This window comes from Harpia harpyja, chromosome 22, assembly GCF_026419915.1.
Source record: "Harpia harpyja isolate bHarHar1 chromosome 22, bHarHar1 primary haplotype, whole genome shotgun sequence".
Taxonomy (NCBI): domain Eukaryota; kingdom Metazoa; phylum Chordata; class Aves; order Accipitriformes; family Accipitridae; genus Harpia; species Harpia harpyja.
Genome location: NC_068961.1, coordinates 4,449,581 through 4,466,622, shown reverse-complemented (window position 1 = coordinate 4,466,622; position 17,042 = coordinate 4,449,581). Strand labels below are relative to the sequence as shown.

Sequence of the window (17,042 nt, the reverse complement as noted above, 5' to 3'; positions counted from 1 at the left end):
TTGTAGCTGTAGAATCCTGTATGTAGCCAACCAGTCTCTCAAGCTTCATGTAACTAGCTAATATTTCAGGGTAAGAGAATTCCTGCTTTTTCTGTACAGAAATATAAACCGGTGCCTTAGAAAATGAAGGAAGGAAGAGGTACTGTCTAGTAGATACACCATGCTTCCTTTAACTGGTAATGTCTATGCACTTTAGAGAGCTTCGTGAAATGTTTTGTCTTAAAGTTACTTTATACAGCTCGGAAAATAAAGTATGTGAACACAGCAGGAGTCCCTGCAGCTTTCCTCAAATACTGACATGGAATTTTTAGGTCTTTTATTGCACAGTTATCTAACTTCCTGCACTTCAGTCTTACTCATGCTCTGGAAACCCCCGAATGTAAAAAGCCACATTTCTTCCCTCTGTTGAACAGCTCAAGAGGTTATCAACCACAGCCCACGCTGGCACAATACTGTGGCTGCTAATATCTGCTGTGTGGTACGCACCCAGACCGACTTAAAGGGACTGCTGCTAGCCCATCTCTGCCTTCCTGTGTCTCAGAAGGAACAAATGTGTTTTTCTCCACAGTACACTAGAAGTGAAGAGTATTGTTCAGCTTACTGGGAGGAAGCTGAGAGTTTTGGGAGGTACTCCCAGAAGGCACATCTGCACCTCTAGAGACAAGAACAAAACTCAAGAACACCAGTGCAACTTTCCTCCAAATTCACATAGCTGCATGTCTTTCTGGGGTGTCTGTGTAGTGTTTTTCTCATGCCCAGGTGCATTCGAAGGTGCAGACCCATGTTTCTGAAACACCAGATGTATGTAAACAGGAGGAACTAAGCCACCTGAATTCATGCTTCTCATAGTCCTTAGCTATTCTTGAGATAGAGAAACTACCACCACCACAGGAAGTATAGGGATAGCTGTCTAATAAAAAAACAGTGGGTTGGTACTGACTTGCTTAGTAAGAGGCTTGCAATATGTTCTTATTTTCAGCAGCCCCCAACTTTGATCTGTAGTAATAATACACTCTTTTAATATTAAAAACCAAAGCTCCAAATCTACTTCTAGGTATACCATCTGTTTTACCTGTTAACAGGAGAACTGTAGTTCTTGGCAAAAATAGCAAGGTTCATCTTCAGGAGCTGAGATGACAAATACCTAAAAAATGCATTAACCAGTCTTCAGGTCCATACCTAGGCCAAACAAAAAACTCTAGAGGCTTGCAAATTGGTCATTACAGTGTCTGATGTTTAGCTCTTAGGGTCCATATACAGTTTATAGTAATGAAGTGCTTGAAATAGGTAATTCAGAAACCTCCCTGTTAAGCAAGGAGCTGCTTAAAGAAGTATCCCAACATGAACATCTGAACAGAGAAACAGTCTGAATTCTCCCCCATTCGTTCAAAGAGGAGAGTCGGGACTGCAGTAGCAAAGGGAATTTACAAACCACAAGCTTAGGGTGAACTGTTTCTTCACTCCCCACCGCTTTCTTCTTTCCTTCCTTTTTCTGAGTAGGGGATTACTAATTACTCTTCTTTTAAAACAAAGCAAATGAGGCAGCAGCAGAAGCGGTGCTTGCTCATCTTTTATGTTCTATCCAAACGTTGGAATGCATATCCAGAAAATGGGAGACGTTTCCTGCTCTGCTTGAGGGCAGTTCGAACTCGCACGTCCTATAGCTGGGAGACTGCCCTAACCACCAGGCTGGATGCTGGGACTTTGCGGTGCTGCTCAACCACTGTGCAGAAGGAATCCTCGACTGGTAGGGCGGGGGTGAGAATACAAAGTGAATGTGATTAATTTTTTTCCTTTTTTTTTTTTTTCCTTTTTTCTTTCTTTCTTTTTTGTATACCATGGCTAGGATGCTTTTTGGAGGAGAGGTGAGTGGGCAGTCTTAGGTACAGATTTCAGCTCCTAGTATTTATGTCTATAACGAGGAACATAAAGTGCATAAACACTCATGGAAGCAGAGAGAAACCTGCAGTTACTCTTCTCTAGGAATATGCCACATCTGTCAGATGTTTGGCTAAAAGAGCATCTTTCCCAAAGCCCCTTCCTAGTAAGTTGAGATTAAAATGTGTTTCTGCGTCATTAGCATTTAAAGGATGGGATATACTGAATCACCTAAAAACCCAACCTATTCAGCTGCAGCCCAGTCCTCAGTGTAACTACTGAGAGACAGAACCACTCAGCAATGTACTACTCTCTCCAATTAATTTTTTTTCAGCATCTTAAAGTACATCCGCTTATTCTTTAAGTAACTATGAATGAGGAATCCCAGGAAGGATTTACCGGTGGGTAAAAATGCATTCATTCAGCCACATTTTGAGGCTGTTTTGGGAAACAGCCTGTTATTTCTATAGTAAAAGGCGGCAACAAACTGCCTTGTTGGTAAGATTGCATAGACTAATGCGCAGCCTGAAGTAAGCTTGAGCTATAGATTTTAAGCTTCAGCTGGGAAATGGTGGAAGACCTGTTGGATGATGGCTTTACCTAAGAATGCAAGATATTCCCCAAGTTTCTGGAAGTGGTATGGTTCAGCCCTGCAGGTAGCTGCGTACCAGTGAAGTCTTAAGCCTGCGTGGTCAGCGATCCAGAATGAAGGCAGGCACGAGGCAAAGGCAGCAGGCATCTTCAGAAACCAAATTGTTGCTAGAATTACATGCCACTGAATGCAGGTTTTATTTAAAAAAAAAAAAAGTTTTCATCCTCATTATTGAGTTTGTGATGCAACTAATATAATGCTGATTGTAGTCTTAGATGCATAACAGAATCTTCACCAGATATTACAGTTTCCTGAATCACAAAATGTCAAATTATCCTGTAGGAGGCTGGTCAGCCTCTGTGCCCAAAATAAAAGATGCAGAAACACATTGTCTGTTTCATTCGGAAAGCAGAAGGCTTTCCAGTTGCTGGTTTAGTCAAACCTTCATCTTTCTTTTACCATCGTAAATAAAATCTTAATAAAAGGTTTTTCCTACAATTTAGAGTGTAAAAAATTACTGAATTTAGAGAGAATTTAAATACAGTGCAAACAAAATTTTGTAGTATGTAGCTGTTGTAATGTTGTATGCGGTTTAAATATTTGGGTATCATTCAGAAGAGTAGATTGTTTCTCTGCTGTTTTTAGTGGTGATAGATGTTTCTGTTGAACTCAACATGTAGCTAAGTCCTGTAATGCTTTGTGACCTAATGATCTTTGCAGGGTGAGTTTAAGATGTGCATTGAAATTCCAACCTCCAAGTTGGTGTTCACAAAAATACTCCTCCTTTGTGATTGAATCTCAGCCTACATGCATCGATCTTATGCATAAAACAAAATTCAAGTTTTTTTTGTCTAGGGAATCCTTTGCACTTCACCATTTGAATAATCAGGTCTCTGCTCAGCATATGCTTTTGGGGGAAGGCAGATTGTGGTGACAGGCTTGAGAATGAAAAGCAAGTTTTGAATGTAAGTATTGCCTACAGTGGGCAGGCTCTCCAAAAGACCATGCTGCTTGTCTCTGAAGGTGGTTATAAGAATATGCCTGTGGGAAATTGTCAGGACTATCAAACCGTGGGTTAAAATACTGCTCTGCTCCCAGCTCTTGCATACTTCAGCGTTAGGCTTTAAGACCTGTCTTGTCTCAAAGGAAAACAGCTGTTTCATGGTGTTCATAAATAATACAGACAGTATCTTGTGGGTTCCACAAAATATTCAGTTTCCTTAACAGTGTTACAGACTCGTTTCAGAACATCAGTACCGGCAGTCTTTAATGGTCTGTCAGTTATCAAGATGTGCAAGTTCAAAATCTCCTGTGCAGTGTGATATTTAGAACAGTGGACCTCCTGGCAACACTGACATCCTAAACTGGCGTGCGAAGACATGAATTTTTCATTAGTATGGTTGCATACTGCTTGAATACATGCCTCTGAGAAGTGTTCGTGTTTACCAGCATAGGCAGCAGTGGGAGACATAAGCCGTATGTATGATGACATGCACATGTGCATATATAGTGGGAAAATAGAAGTGTAATTATAAATTTTCTCCTATTGTGCAAGAATTATTGTACAAACATTCTTCCCGAAAATTCCACTCGTACTTGAGCAAGTGCTGTGCGGTGGAGTTGTGACTTGTGCTGCATGAACAGGATGTGCCTTTTAGTAAGTGCATCTGCACATATGACAGATACTTCTGCCAAACAGAAATACAGATGTTTGTCAAACTGAGTAGTTTTGTCATAATTAAATATATACCTTCTTAATCAGGAAAAGCAGCTAATTGCGTGTGTAATGTTTTGATATTTCCTTAAAACTTTTTATTTTTAAGTCTTTGGAGTAATGTGCCTGCTCTAAGAGCTAATTATGTCAGCAACATGTGTTATACAATGAAGCTTTTGAAAAAGAGCCACAAATGAAAGCCCATTTGGAAAATGTCCATTTAGAGTAGTAAGCATACTCTAATTTCAGAATATAAGAATTCTCCTGTGCTACATCACAATTTACTGCTAAATCCATGCAGCTTTTTGAAGCTCCTATTTGTTTGTTTTGTATAAACTTCCATTATTTCAATCCATGGTGATTTTAGTGCATTAGTTGCTACCTGACAGCACAATTCTGTAATTTCTGAAGAAAAAAATAACCATTGTCATGTGAGTATGAATTGCATGACCCAGTATAATGATCTTATTGCTTAATTATCTCTCATTAATCCTAGGAAGAATTAGACCTCTAAAGTAGAGAAAAGGTGGCAAGATACTCACAGAGATGCCAAAAATGCTTGCATATCTAAAACCTATGGTAAATTTTTCATGAGGAAGGAATTTCTTCTAATGTTCCCTGATACTAAGTAATGGATTTGTAAGGAATGGTATATAGAACAACTACACAAAAGGAAGAACTTGAAATTATGAACACCTAGGTCTGTTTAGAAAAAAGGAAAATTTCTTTAAGAGATTTTTTTTTTTTTTTTTAAATCTGAAATATATGGCAACAGAGTACTGACAGTTAGGGGAAAAAGGGCAGGATACCATAATGTGAATGATGTCTAGGGGTATAAATTGCTATAGATTAGTCCCTCACCACAGAATTGGATTTTGGTTTTTTCAGGTTCCTGAAGAAGTCTCAGAACAGACTTAAGGTGTTGGTGCTTAATTCTAGCTACATGGATGTTTCATGCCCTGTTCAGATGAGTATGTGCCCTAGGAAGGTAGATGGGTACTATTTCATCTTGTCAATAAACTGCATAAAAACACTGGTAGGCTTTTTATTGACATGCTTTAATTATTATGGCATCATGAGAGATTTACACTGATTGCATTAGCAGTCTGTCTCTGTAAGAGCGACTCTGTCCGACCATACCACTCAGCTCAGATACTGTAAGTTGACAAGGTGGAACAGCTTGGGCAGGAACTGCCGTGCAGTCCTTTCTGCAACTTGCTTTGTGAACCTTGTTTGATAATTTGGGGAGCAATTGTGTTGCAGTTCCTGCCCTAGAAAAAAATATTTAATACTGTAATTAGTGTTTGCTTTCTTCATCTTTTCATGTTTGAATTCTGGGTGAAAGTGGAGTGGTGGAAACTCTCTTCCTCTACTGGGACACTGATAAACAACAACAGAGGAGAAACTAAGGGCAAGGTTACCCAGACCTCTTTTGTTTCTATAATAATACAGATTTTTGTTTTCTTGAGGGTCATCCCACTAGCTTCCGAGTTTTTATGGCTTTAAGAAAGAAGAATTGAAATTGCATACAGAGTGCACAGCAGAAACATGGGTTTGGTAGAGTGGCAACACATACCTGCATCTATTCAGTCTGAAGTACTACATACTTACAGTAAATGGGGTTGTCTAAATAATGATGAATTAAGACAGCTTTACGGTTTGTTGCCCATCTTAACACTGGGGTAGGGGAAGAAGGAATAAATGTGTCTTCTTGTTTGAACTTGGCTTTAAATATTGGAATTGTTGAGGAAGATGGTGGCAAAGGAAGGCTTCAGTCTGTAATTTGGGTGCTCTGTGAGCCTGAATATCAATTCTGAACAGGGAGCAAAAGTTAATGTAAAGAACAAAGTCTGTTGTCAAATTTTAAACCCCTCATTTTAGAAGGAGCCTGACCCTTTTGAAGGTTTTTTTTTGTTTTCTTTGCAGAGAAATGGGTAAGGGAGTCAACAAATAAGACACGTTTTTAAAATTCAGCACCTTAGACTTTTTTTTCTTTAAAGTTGAGTAACAATGCAAAGGGGAACTCTTGTTGAAGAAATTGCTATTGGTTCTTACGAGAGCAGGTCATTCTCTTCTCATTAATGCTTATGTCTGTAAGATTGTTGCTTGGACATGTAAGATTGTTGCTTGGACATGTAAGGTTATGTTCTGCTCACTCTACTGCATAGCAGTGGGTTTCTAAATTAATACTTCAGCAGTAACTATTAAAAATTACTTTTGTGATAAAGTCAAGTTTTCAGGAGTTGATAAGAATATTCTTACAAGAATTATTGGGGAACGTTATACTTTCTCACTGTCTGAAAAATGAGCATCTGTGCTATGACTAAAATGGAAGGTCCCACATAGCAGGCGTGACTATAACCCAATGATGGTATGAGTATGTCAAGATAAGTATTCTGTTAAAAATGGGCTGTTCGAGAGAAAGTATTTAAAATGGAAACCTAATACTGTTTGTAAAATTCCTGTGGCTTTTGGCAGACCCATTACAGTGCTTTTCGAAACTTAACAGGCAATGAAGCAGTTTTTTCTGTTGCTGGGTCTTAATCAGTACTACCTGTGTCTAGAAGTATTGCTTTTTTCTGGAAACTACAGCAGTCTGTAAATACAGGCATAGATGCAACTTTAGTTTTATGTAAAAGGTTAGATTTAGACTGAGTGACTGAAGGAGGTCGGTGAAATTTATTTTCAGTAAGTATTCTGTTGCCGTCTACTAGGTCTTTCAATGTCTTCCTTTGAGGCATGTCAAAGTTCTTCACAAACAAAGTTGATGAAACCGGACTTTTCCTTTGTAATTAATGCATAACTGTACCTACATGACCATACAGACACACCAGTTTTTTTTTTTCCTTTGATTTGTCAGTACATCCTACCCTTCCACTAGTTATGCAGTGGTTTTTACAGGCTGTTGGATTGCATTCAGTATGTTATTGTCAAGGGCACATTGGCAAGCTGTGACGTTATTTTCCTGGGTTGAACAGGAAGGCAGGAAGATAAGCCAACCTTGTTGGAAGTGTATGGTAGTTGCAAAGTAAAAAGCCTTGAACCTTATGATCATAAAGATTACTTTGTCAGGTTGTATTTTTCCTCTTGGAAGTCTGTTCTGTTATCAGTTTGAAAAGATAAAATGCGAGTTGTTTCTATGCATAACCTCTTTTTTAACCATTCTTATCATTGTTCATAGTAGCTGAAAGTACAAAAATGTAGACCTATAAAAAATGCTTAATGTTAACTGCACAGATTACATATATGAACAGCCTATATATATGTAATAATCCATAAGTAAACTTGCACAAGTAAATATGGATAAGCTAACCCTTTCAAACTTCTCTGGTAGGAGGTTTGTTAGAATAAGTAAACTGCATATAGAGAAAGAAGTTCTCTTTTGGCCTTTTGGCTATTTTTTTTCATAGCACAGGTATGTGCTCCTTTCTTATACAGGTTATTTTGTCATTTTGGAAAAAAGATAGGAAGGTATGTTTAAGAACAGTGTGAGATATCCGTGAGTTCAGATGGGTTCCCTTGGGTTGGATGCCATTAGCTTCTGTGAAATGCAAAACCAAACTCTTGGCTAAAAGTAAATGGGAGTTATTTCTCAGTAATTCTTGTAAGACATGTACAGCTTGTCTGGACAAATGCTATACTAAATAACAGCAGTTGGAGGGTGTCTAGATGTTGATGAGGTGCTAGAAAAAAATCAAAACTTGAGCTATGCTTTGCAAGTGTTACGTTGGCGTGAGGGAGGAAGGGGACAGGGGTTCTCCAGGTTCAGGATCAGCACCAACAGCAGGCTTTTTCCACCGCCCCTGCTTCCAGCACCTCCATCTTTTCCACTCTTGTCTTGGCCTTATTCTTACTCCAGGTAAGGGTCCATTTTTGCTTTGCTCTTGCCTGGGTGCCAGCCTGGGGTTATCAGGACTGTAACAGCTAGGAACCTTCCCTGCTGGACTTGTGCTGCCCTGGAGGGGCTCTTGCATAGAAAGATCTTCAAAGACTACAATTTGTACCTGTTTAATTGCTCTGTGGAGGGGGGATATACGCAGGCCTGCTGGTGTGAGTTATGCGGGCTGAAAAGGCCTGGATGTGCTTCTAAATGCTATTGTGGTAAATCTCACTGAGTTGGAAAAAGCAAATTTTATTTAGAAGCTGTAAAATGTGTTTAGCAAAGCTTGGGTACTAATAGCAAAAAACATCCCTGACACTAAGCAGTCCCACCTTCCTTTTCCTGATACATTAGCTCTATGCTTTCAAAGCATCAAGGTGGTTTTTAGTTTAATTTTTTTTTTAATTCTAGTACAAATGTTCGGCAGTGATGAAATGTTTCCAGCTTCTATTGCTGAAACAATGGAATCACTTTGAAAAAAACTTTAAAAATAAACATCTGTCGTTCAGTTTTTAGAATCTAAATGAAATCTCTCTTCCTAACGCTTTTCATCAGGAAATTGTTATCATTAGTTTCTTGGGGCAAAGATTCATTAAATTTTTAACTTCAAATACTTTAATTGGTCCTCAATTTGCAGAGCTCGTAATGGCCTTGTGATTTAAATAGATTAAGATATAATAACAGTGTCCTCTTAGAAATAGTAACAGGTGATTTGTAATCAGAAAAGTCTTCTCACAGGCTAATGGTAGGTATTGTTTTGAATGTAGGTTGGAATAAAGTATTCATCAGTTTATGTATATGTATTAATTTTTAACAAGGGAAATGGTGGGTGCTCTACCATACTTTTTAAACACTTCTGGTTTGAGGAACTCTGAAGTTAGGTTTCAGCGTGGAGTCAGTTTTTACAGCTGTAATAAATCCCCCACAAAAATGGCCTGTTCTAGTGGAAGTGACAGCAAGCCCTTAATCAAAACAGCGGAGTGGACACAATTATAAAAATTGAATAAATACTTAAAGAACTGTACCAAGTGACAGCTTTTCAAAATATGGTGCTTTCTTTAAAACAAAAACCAAAAAGATTGCTGGGCAAATATCCAAATGTTTAAATACAGCAAATAAAGAGCAATTGGAAAGGGCCGTGATAGACTGTGTCCTATTACTGAACTCTACCCTTTAAAAAAATGTTTCCAAATTGATTTTTAAGAACCACCTGTTAACAGAAGGCAGTGCTCCTGCCAGCCTGACAGCTCACGGTCTGCATGGCGCATCGGGGGACACTTTGAAAGAGCAGCTGGCCGTGGCGGGTTTCGCTGCCTGGTCGGAGGTTTTGTGACGGTGACCCTGAGCCATTGCCATCAGGTCTAGGGAAGAAAGAGACTGCTGTTAGGGAAATATATTGCCCTGGAATAAGCGTTCCTAAAATGTAATGCTGTTTGCTGTGGTGTTTAAACATCATCTGGGGAAGAGCAAGTATGGGCAATGGCTGGTGGGGTGTGAAAAGATGATACCAGGCAGGAGGGAAGTTCTGGCTTCTCTGTTAAGGTAGAGTGTCACCAAATGCAGCAGACACTTACCTGCCTGATCAGAGTGCAGCAATTGCTAAGTTAATAGTATTGCATAGTACTGTGTAGGCCCAGATTTTGCAAGTTGGTAGCACATCCATCATTAATCTTTCTTTTTTTTTTTTTTTTTTTTGTATGATGTTCCTTAAAGCTTGCATTGCGTGGTTAATGCTGGTTGTTGGACCCGTGGTCTATGGGGAGAGGTGGTTCGGGGTTACGGGTACCCTCCAGTGACTTGAAGGTTTGTGTGGAATTCCTTGCTTTGCTGCGGACATCCTGCATCGTTGTGGGCCTCGTTTCCCTGTGTGCTTCTGAGCCCATCTGTAAAAGACAGATAGAGTTAGTTCCCTGCCAGGTGTCCTTCCAACAGTCTCTTTAATGTCCAAGTACTAAATCACAAGTGGGAGAGAAAGGATGTGAAAGAATGTAAAATCAAATGTGTTAGCCTTGCCCAGCTTCTAGCGCATGCATGCCTGTGCGAGATGCCTTATGTATACACACCCATTCTCTGTACCAGTCTGGTCCTGTTGCAATTTGCACCCCTTTTTTATCCTGCCTCAGTCTGACCCACGAATCTTGCTGGTGAATGCAGCCCTTGCCGCTCAAGACTGCATTTACAGAACATGTAGCTGGACTTAGGTCAGTTCTGCTACTTTTATGTCGATTCCTGAAAGTTACACAAATGCCAGGCTTGAACTGTAAACCTATTTCTCCTTTGTTTAACTCTGTGCAAATCAAAATAATTAACACTTCCTACATTTAACTTGTTCTGAAGATCTCATACAAAGATCGTTAGTTTTTTGAAAAAAATCCGTATTAGATGCTCATAAGATAACCACAGAATCATTTCTTGGCTGTACGAGAAGTGAATTATGATAAAATAGTTTATCATGGCCTATAGCAGAATGCTGATAAATGGTGCTGTTTTTTCCTGTGTTTGTCCCTGGGTTTGGGTTTCCATCCCGTCTCCCACCCTGTCCAAAGAGAGCATGGACGAGAAACTGTCGTCATTGTAAACAAAACTAGATCTTGTGTGACACGGCATTTCCCCAACCTGTCTCCTGCTTGTTTATACAGGTGCCTATAGAGGAATGTGGGTATTTTAAGTAAAGCGTCAGATCTGATAAACACAGAAGTGAAGGGGTCACATTCTAGAAGTGGTGCGTACCATCAACACTGCAGCATTTTAAAGCTGCAAATACAGGTCATTATTTTCTCTTTTGTGTGTATTGCCAACAGTGGAAATAGTCTTGTAAGTCTCCTTTGAATGTGTTTGTGTATCTAGCTGTTAGACTTTTCTCCATGGCTCAGCTCTTCCCCCATTTCAAGGCACTCTCCTTCTCACAGGAAGAATTTCACATACCACAGTTACATGTGTGTTGTTTTTGCAATCACAAATTTTTTTTATCTTATTATCTACATGTTGTATTGGTGTCTCTTCCTGTTTTGTGGATATGGTATTTTATAAGCAAAAATAAATTTGAGAAGATACGACAATTAATGTAGATACCGTTATGATGGGAGAAGTCTGCAGTTCCAATCCTCCCTGATGCAGGGATCCCAAAGTTTGCCTTTGCTCTTGGTTATAGGGAGGTCATCAGGGACAGCAGGGTGAGAGTTGGATGCTGTCCAAGCAGATGTTTTTTGTCAACAAACATCCTTTTCATCTCCTTTTGAAAACACTTTTTTTGGTAGCAATATCAACATCCCTGCTAAGGATAGGAAGTCATGGTGTTTACTGTTGTTAATTCAGCATTAGAAGGTGGGTATGATTTTTTTTAATACATATCGAAAGCATGGTTTGAGGGCGTTTCTAGAACTCTTTACTCATCCAAGATAGGCAGTGTAACTATACCTGTTTTTTGAAGGCTTATGTCCATTATTTATAAGAAAATAAGGTGTTGATTGGGGTTTTTTTGTGTGCGTCTTTTGTTTCCTGCTATTGCTATAAAAATTTTAAGATGTATACTTTATGGGCATTCAGTTCCTGCAAGTACTCCAGACTGAGCAGAGGGGTTGTTCGGTTTACATCCAGTCGCATCTGCCTGCTGACAGTGACTGAGGCAGATCTCTTCTTGTTGACTCTTCGCTGGGTAAAAAACTGGCTGGGTGGCTGAGCACGGAGAGTTGTAGTGAACAGAGTTTAATCCAGTTGGTGGCTGGTCACAAGTGCTGTTCCCCAGGGCTCAGTTTTGGGGCCAGTGCTCTTTATCAATGATCTGGACAAGGGGATCGAGTGCACCCTCAGTGCAGATGACACCACGTTGGGCGGGAGCGTTGACCTGCTGGAGGGCAGGCAGGCTCTCCAGAGGGATCTGGACAGGCTGGATCGATGGGCTGAGGCCAGTTGTATGAGGTTCAACACGGCCAAGTGCCGGGTCCTGCACTTGGGTCACAACAACCCCACGCAGCGCTACAGGCTTGGGGAAGAGGGGCTGGAAAGCTGCCCGGCACAAAAGGACCTGGGGGTGCTGGTGTCTTCTGTCTACCTCTACAACTACCTGAAAGAGGTTGTAGTGAGATGGGTGCTGGTCTCTTCTATCAAGTAACTAGGGATAGGATGAGAGGCAATGGCCTCAAGTTGTGCCAGGGGGGGTTTAGATTGGATATTAGAAAAAATTTCTTCATGGAAATGGTTGTCAAGCATTGGAACAGGCTGCCCAGGAAAGTGGTCGAGTCACCATCCCTGGAGGTATTTAAAAGACGCTGTAGATGTGGTGCTTAGGGACGTGGTTTAGTGGTGGACTTGGCAGTGTTAGGTTAATGGTTGGACTCAATGATCTTAAAGGTCTTTTCCAACCTAAACGATTCTATGATTCTATGACTGTTCTTGAAAGACTTCGTCTTAAAACCTCCCTCTGCATTTTCAAGGCTTTATTTTCAGCTATTGGCCTAGTTTTTCTGGGCACCTGAAATTCAGAAAAAAAATGGATGCTAGTTAGATAAATAATGTGGGCTTAAATCTTAAAACTTGGGCTTAAATCCTGAACACAGCATAGCATAGCTGATTCTGTAGATGGGTGAGTGAAATCCATTAATGTTTGAGGTGTGAAAAATAGTTGTGAAATTTTCAAGTGTATTTGCTAGTTCTAAAATGTTCATGTGTTTTGGTTGGGATTTACACTTCTAGAGAAGGTCTGATGAGATGGAAAGTTTCTCAATGGGTAGATAAATAAAAACAATAAATTGTAAGACTAGTAAACAGAAAAACAGAAAACCTGAAGGAGAAGCTGGAATGGCACTGTCTCAAGTTTGAGCAGAGGAGGCAGGTTAGTAGGGCAATATTTTTTAAGAGGTCTTTTCCTCGTGGATTTTTTTTGGCAGCATTTCTTTACATGTATGCAAAACCCAATGCTTTTGTTTAGTCTTTATGACTAAAGGACTTCTAGTGTAACTGAAGACATTGTATTTTTCCTGTCTAGCTAACTTTCCCATTTCCACTTAAAAATGCATTGTCAAGTGGAATTGCATTCATACAGCTGTTCAGGGATCTGACTACGAAAGGTTTATGTTTAAATTTGTTCAGCTCAAGGAGACTTCTACTGTGAATGGATATGTAGTTTTTATTTTCCCTAGCTGCAGCTGATCTGGAGACAACGTATTAAAGAAAGCCACTTCTATTTTTCACTAAGACAGCTTCAGCTTTGTGCTCAGGTTTTGGTTTTTAAAAATTTTTTTTGAGTTTTTTTTGATTAATGTTGTTTTGGACAGCCAGAGTCTCTTTGGAAAGCTTGCACTGTGTGGAATGTGTAGTCTCCCTGCTGAAATGAAAACTCAGAGGGGGTAACTGAATACTCCCTGCCGTCAGTGCATTGCCAGCCTGAAGAAAAAACAAACATGCTTGCTGAGAACAATGAACATTCCTTGAAACCCTAGGAGACAGATTTTTGCCCCCTTTTTTTTCTTTTTTTTTTTAAAAAGACAAAAAAAGACCCTGTTGAGGTCTTCAGGCCCAGGTGGCAGGGCCCAGGGCCTTCTCACTCCTTGTCGTTAGGTTCATGCCTTGCTCAGGGCATAGGTGTTGGCATCCACATTTTGGAGTTTAAAATGTGTCCTCTTACAAGATTTTCCCCCCCCCCCCCCCCCCTTGACCTTCTCCCTACAGTTCTAGTGATTGAACTCAGACTTCCATTAATGTTTTTGCACTGCTTTTCTAACCTGCTGGGGTTCAGACCTCAAAATGCAGTTTATTTAGTAGTAACCAAAAAATGCATCTGAACACTTGAAAGACTTGGAATTGCTTGTTAGGAGGCTTGAGATACATGAGTCCCAGGCTGCCTGTTCTTTTGTTCAGCTCTGCCAGACTTTAGGGTCCCTCGTATGGCAGCCACTCTGTACCTGACATCCCTGAACTGAAATCTTCCTTGCATATAAGCAATTTCCACTGCTACACCCTTGTTTTCAACTTTACTGAATATTTGCAGCGATAATTAGGTATTCTGGTAAATTCTTGATGTTCAGAGGATATGAAAGAAGGTCAGAGGGCAGGTCATAGCTTAAGAACTAGATGTATTGGGATACAGAAACTTGCTCTGTCTTTAATTATCTGTGGCTTTATTAAGATAAGTTCTGGAAATAAATTTGCTTGATTAGTATTAATAATGAGCTTTTTAGAATGGGATGTAAGACTAAGCATTTTTCATTGCATTCTTTTTGGCTTAGATTTACAGGTCTGAAAATTTTTAAGAACATTTATCCTGAACTTATATAAAGAGATCTTTTATGTGCCTGCAGTGAGACTGCTGTGGTGTATGAGATCATCCTAATGTACTTTCATCAAGAGATATTGCTTTTTTTATTAGGTTATTTAACTTATAATGTTGTTGCTGGAGTGTTCCTAAAACCTGTACTGTGAGCTTCAGAATTCATGAAGTTGGGTTTCCTCTGGATTTATCTCATTGTTGATTGACTTTGATGCCTCAGAAGATGGCAGTTCTTTATGAAGATTCCTGCAGTTGGGGCAATTACAAGGAATTATTCTTTGTAGGTTCACTGGCATTTAATAATGTGGGACTGGGAGATACTGTAGTCAACGCAAAATATAATGAAGACATAAATGAAAGTCTTTGCTTTGAAGACAAAATGTCAAAACTACAAGAAGAGGTGGGATACGGATTGTAAGCAAGTGAGGGAGGAATAAAATTAAATGCGAACATCATGAGCCCAAGCAACTCAGAAGACGGAGGCTGTGTTGACAGCAAAAGACATGGGAAGAAACTGAGAAAGCTGAGGGCCTGAATTGCAAAGTGTTCAACACCTACAGCTATATTTAGACTCACAGAAGCATAGAATCATTTAGGTTGGAAAAGACCTTTAGGATCATTGAGTCCAACTGTTAACCTCACACTGCCAAGTCCACGACTAAACCATGTCCGTAAGCGCCACATCTACATGTCTTTTAAATACCTCCAGGGATGGTGACTCGACCACTTTCCTGGGCAGCCTGTTCCAATGCCTGACAACCCTTTTAGTAAAGAAAATTTTTCTAATATCCAATCTAAACCTCCCCTGGTGCAACTTGAGGCCATTTCCTCTCGTCCTATCTCCAGCCCCCTGACAGAAGAGACCAGCACCCACCTCACTGCAACCCCCCTTCAGGTAGCTGTAGGGAGCGATCAGGTCTCCCCTCAGCCTCCTTTTCTCCAGACTAAACCACCCCAGCTCCCTCAGCCGCTCCTCATCAGACTTGTGCTCCAGGCCCCTCACCAGCTCGGTTGCCCTTCTCTGGACACGCTCCAGCCCCTCCATGTCTTTCCTGCAGTGAGGGGCCCAAAACTGAACACAGGACTCGAGGTGTCACCTCACCAGTGCCCAGTACAGGGGGACCATCACCTCCCTGCTCCTGCTGGCCACGCTATTTCTGATACAGGCCAGGATGCCGTTGGCCTTCTTGGCCACCTGGGCACACTGCTGGCTCATATTCAGCCGGCTGTTGACCAGCACCCCCAGGTCCTTTCCATCCAGACAGCTTTCCAGCCCCTCTTCCCCAAGCCTGTAGCGCTGCGTGGGGTTGTTATGACCCAAGTGCAGGACCCGGCACTCGGCCGTGTTGAACCTCATACAACTGGCCTCGTCCCATCAACCCAGCCTGTCCAGATCCCTCTGTAGAGCCTTCCGACCCTCCAGCAGATCGACCCTCCCTCCCAACTTGGTGTTGTCTGCAAAGCTACTGAGGGTGCGCTTGATCCCCTTGTCCAGATCATTGATAAAGATATGTCGTGGTTTAACCCCAGCTGTCACGACGCAGCTACTCGCTCACTCTCCCCCACCCAGTGGTGGGGGAGAGAATTGAAAGAAGGTAAAACTCATGGGTTGAGATAAAGACAGTTTAATAGGACAGAAAGGAAGAAAATAATGATGATGATGATTATAATAATACTAAAAGAATTAGAGTATACAAGTGATGCACAATGCAATTGCTCACCACTCGCTGACCAATGCCCAGTTAGTTTCTGAGCAGTGATCCACCCCACCCTGCATGAGAATATTTATTCTCATACTAAATCCAAAACATAACACTATACCAGCTACTAGGAATAAAATTAACTCTATCCCAGCCAAAACCAGGACAGGAGAATGCTGTGGGAAACAGTGTCAAAAGCTTTACTAAAGTCCAGGTAAATAACATCCACAGCCTTTCCCTCATCTGCTAAGCGGGTCGTCTTGTCGCAGAAGGAGATCAGGTTGGTCAAGCAGGACCTGCCTTTCGTAAACCCATGCTGACTGGGCCTGATCCCCTGGTTGTCCTGTACGTGCCGTGTGATGGCACTCAGGATGACCTGCTCCATAACCTTCCCCGGCACCGAGGTCAGACGGACAGGTCTCTAGTTCCCCGGATCCTCCTTCCAGCCCTTCTTGTAGACGGGTGTCACATTTGCTAACCTCCAGTCATCTGGGACCTCTCCGGTTAGCCAGGACTGCTGATAAATGATGGAAAGTGGCTTGGTGAGCACTGCCGCCAGCTCCCTCGGTACCCTTGGGTGGATCCCATCTGGTCCCACAGACCTGTGTGGGTCTAAGTGGTGTAGCAGGTCACTAACCATTTCCCCTTGGATTATGGGGGCTTCGTTCTGCTCCCCATCTCTGTCTTCCAGCTCAGGGGGCTGGGTACCCTGAGAACAATCGGTCTTACTATCAAAGACTGAGGCAAAGAAGGCATTAAGTACCTCAGCCTTTTTCCTCATCCTTTGCCACTTTGTTTCCCCCTGCATCCAGTAAAGGATGGAGACTCTCCTTAGCCCTCCATTTGTTGTTAATGTATTTATAGAAACATTTTTAGCTGTCTTTTTATGGCAGTAGCCAGTTTAAGTTCTAGTTGGGCTTTGGCCTTTCTAATTTTCTACCTGCATAACCTGATTTGAAATCAGTTCAAACTGTTGGTACTTGCTAGTCTGGCTGATCAAGCTTTTGAGATTT

At 41.1% G+C, this 17,042-nt stretch overlaps 1 protein-coding gene across 7 annotated transcripts in view; it reads left to right on the top strand.

Moving 5' to 3' along the window:
* Positions 1 to 17,042, top strand: part of SHROOM2 (shroom family member 2) — a 130,660-nt gene that overhangs the window by 36,315 nt on the left and 77,303 nt on the right. The window lies entirely within an intron of this gene.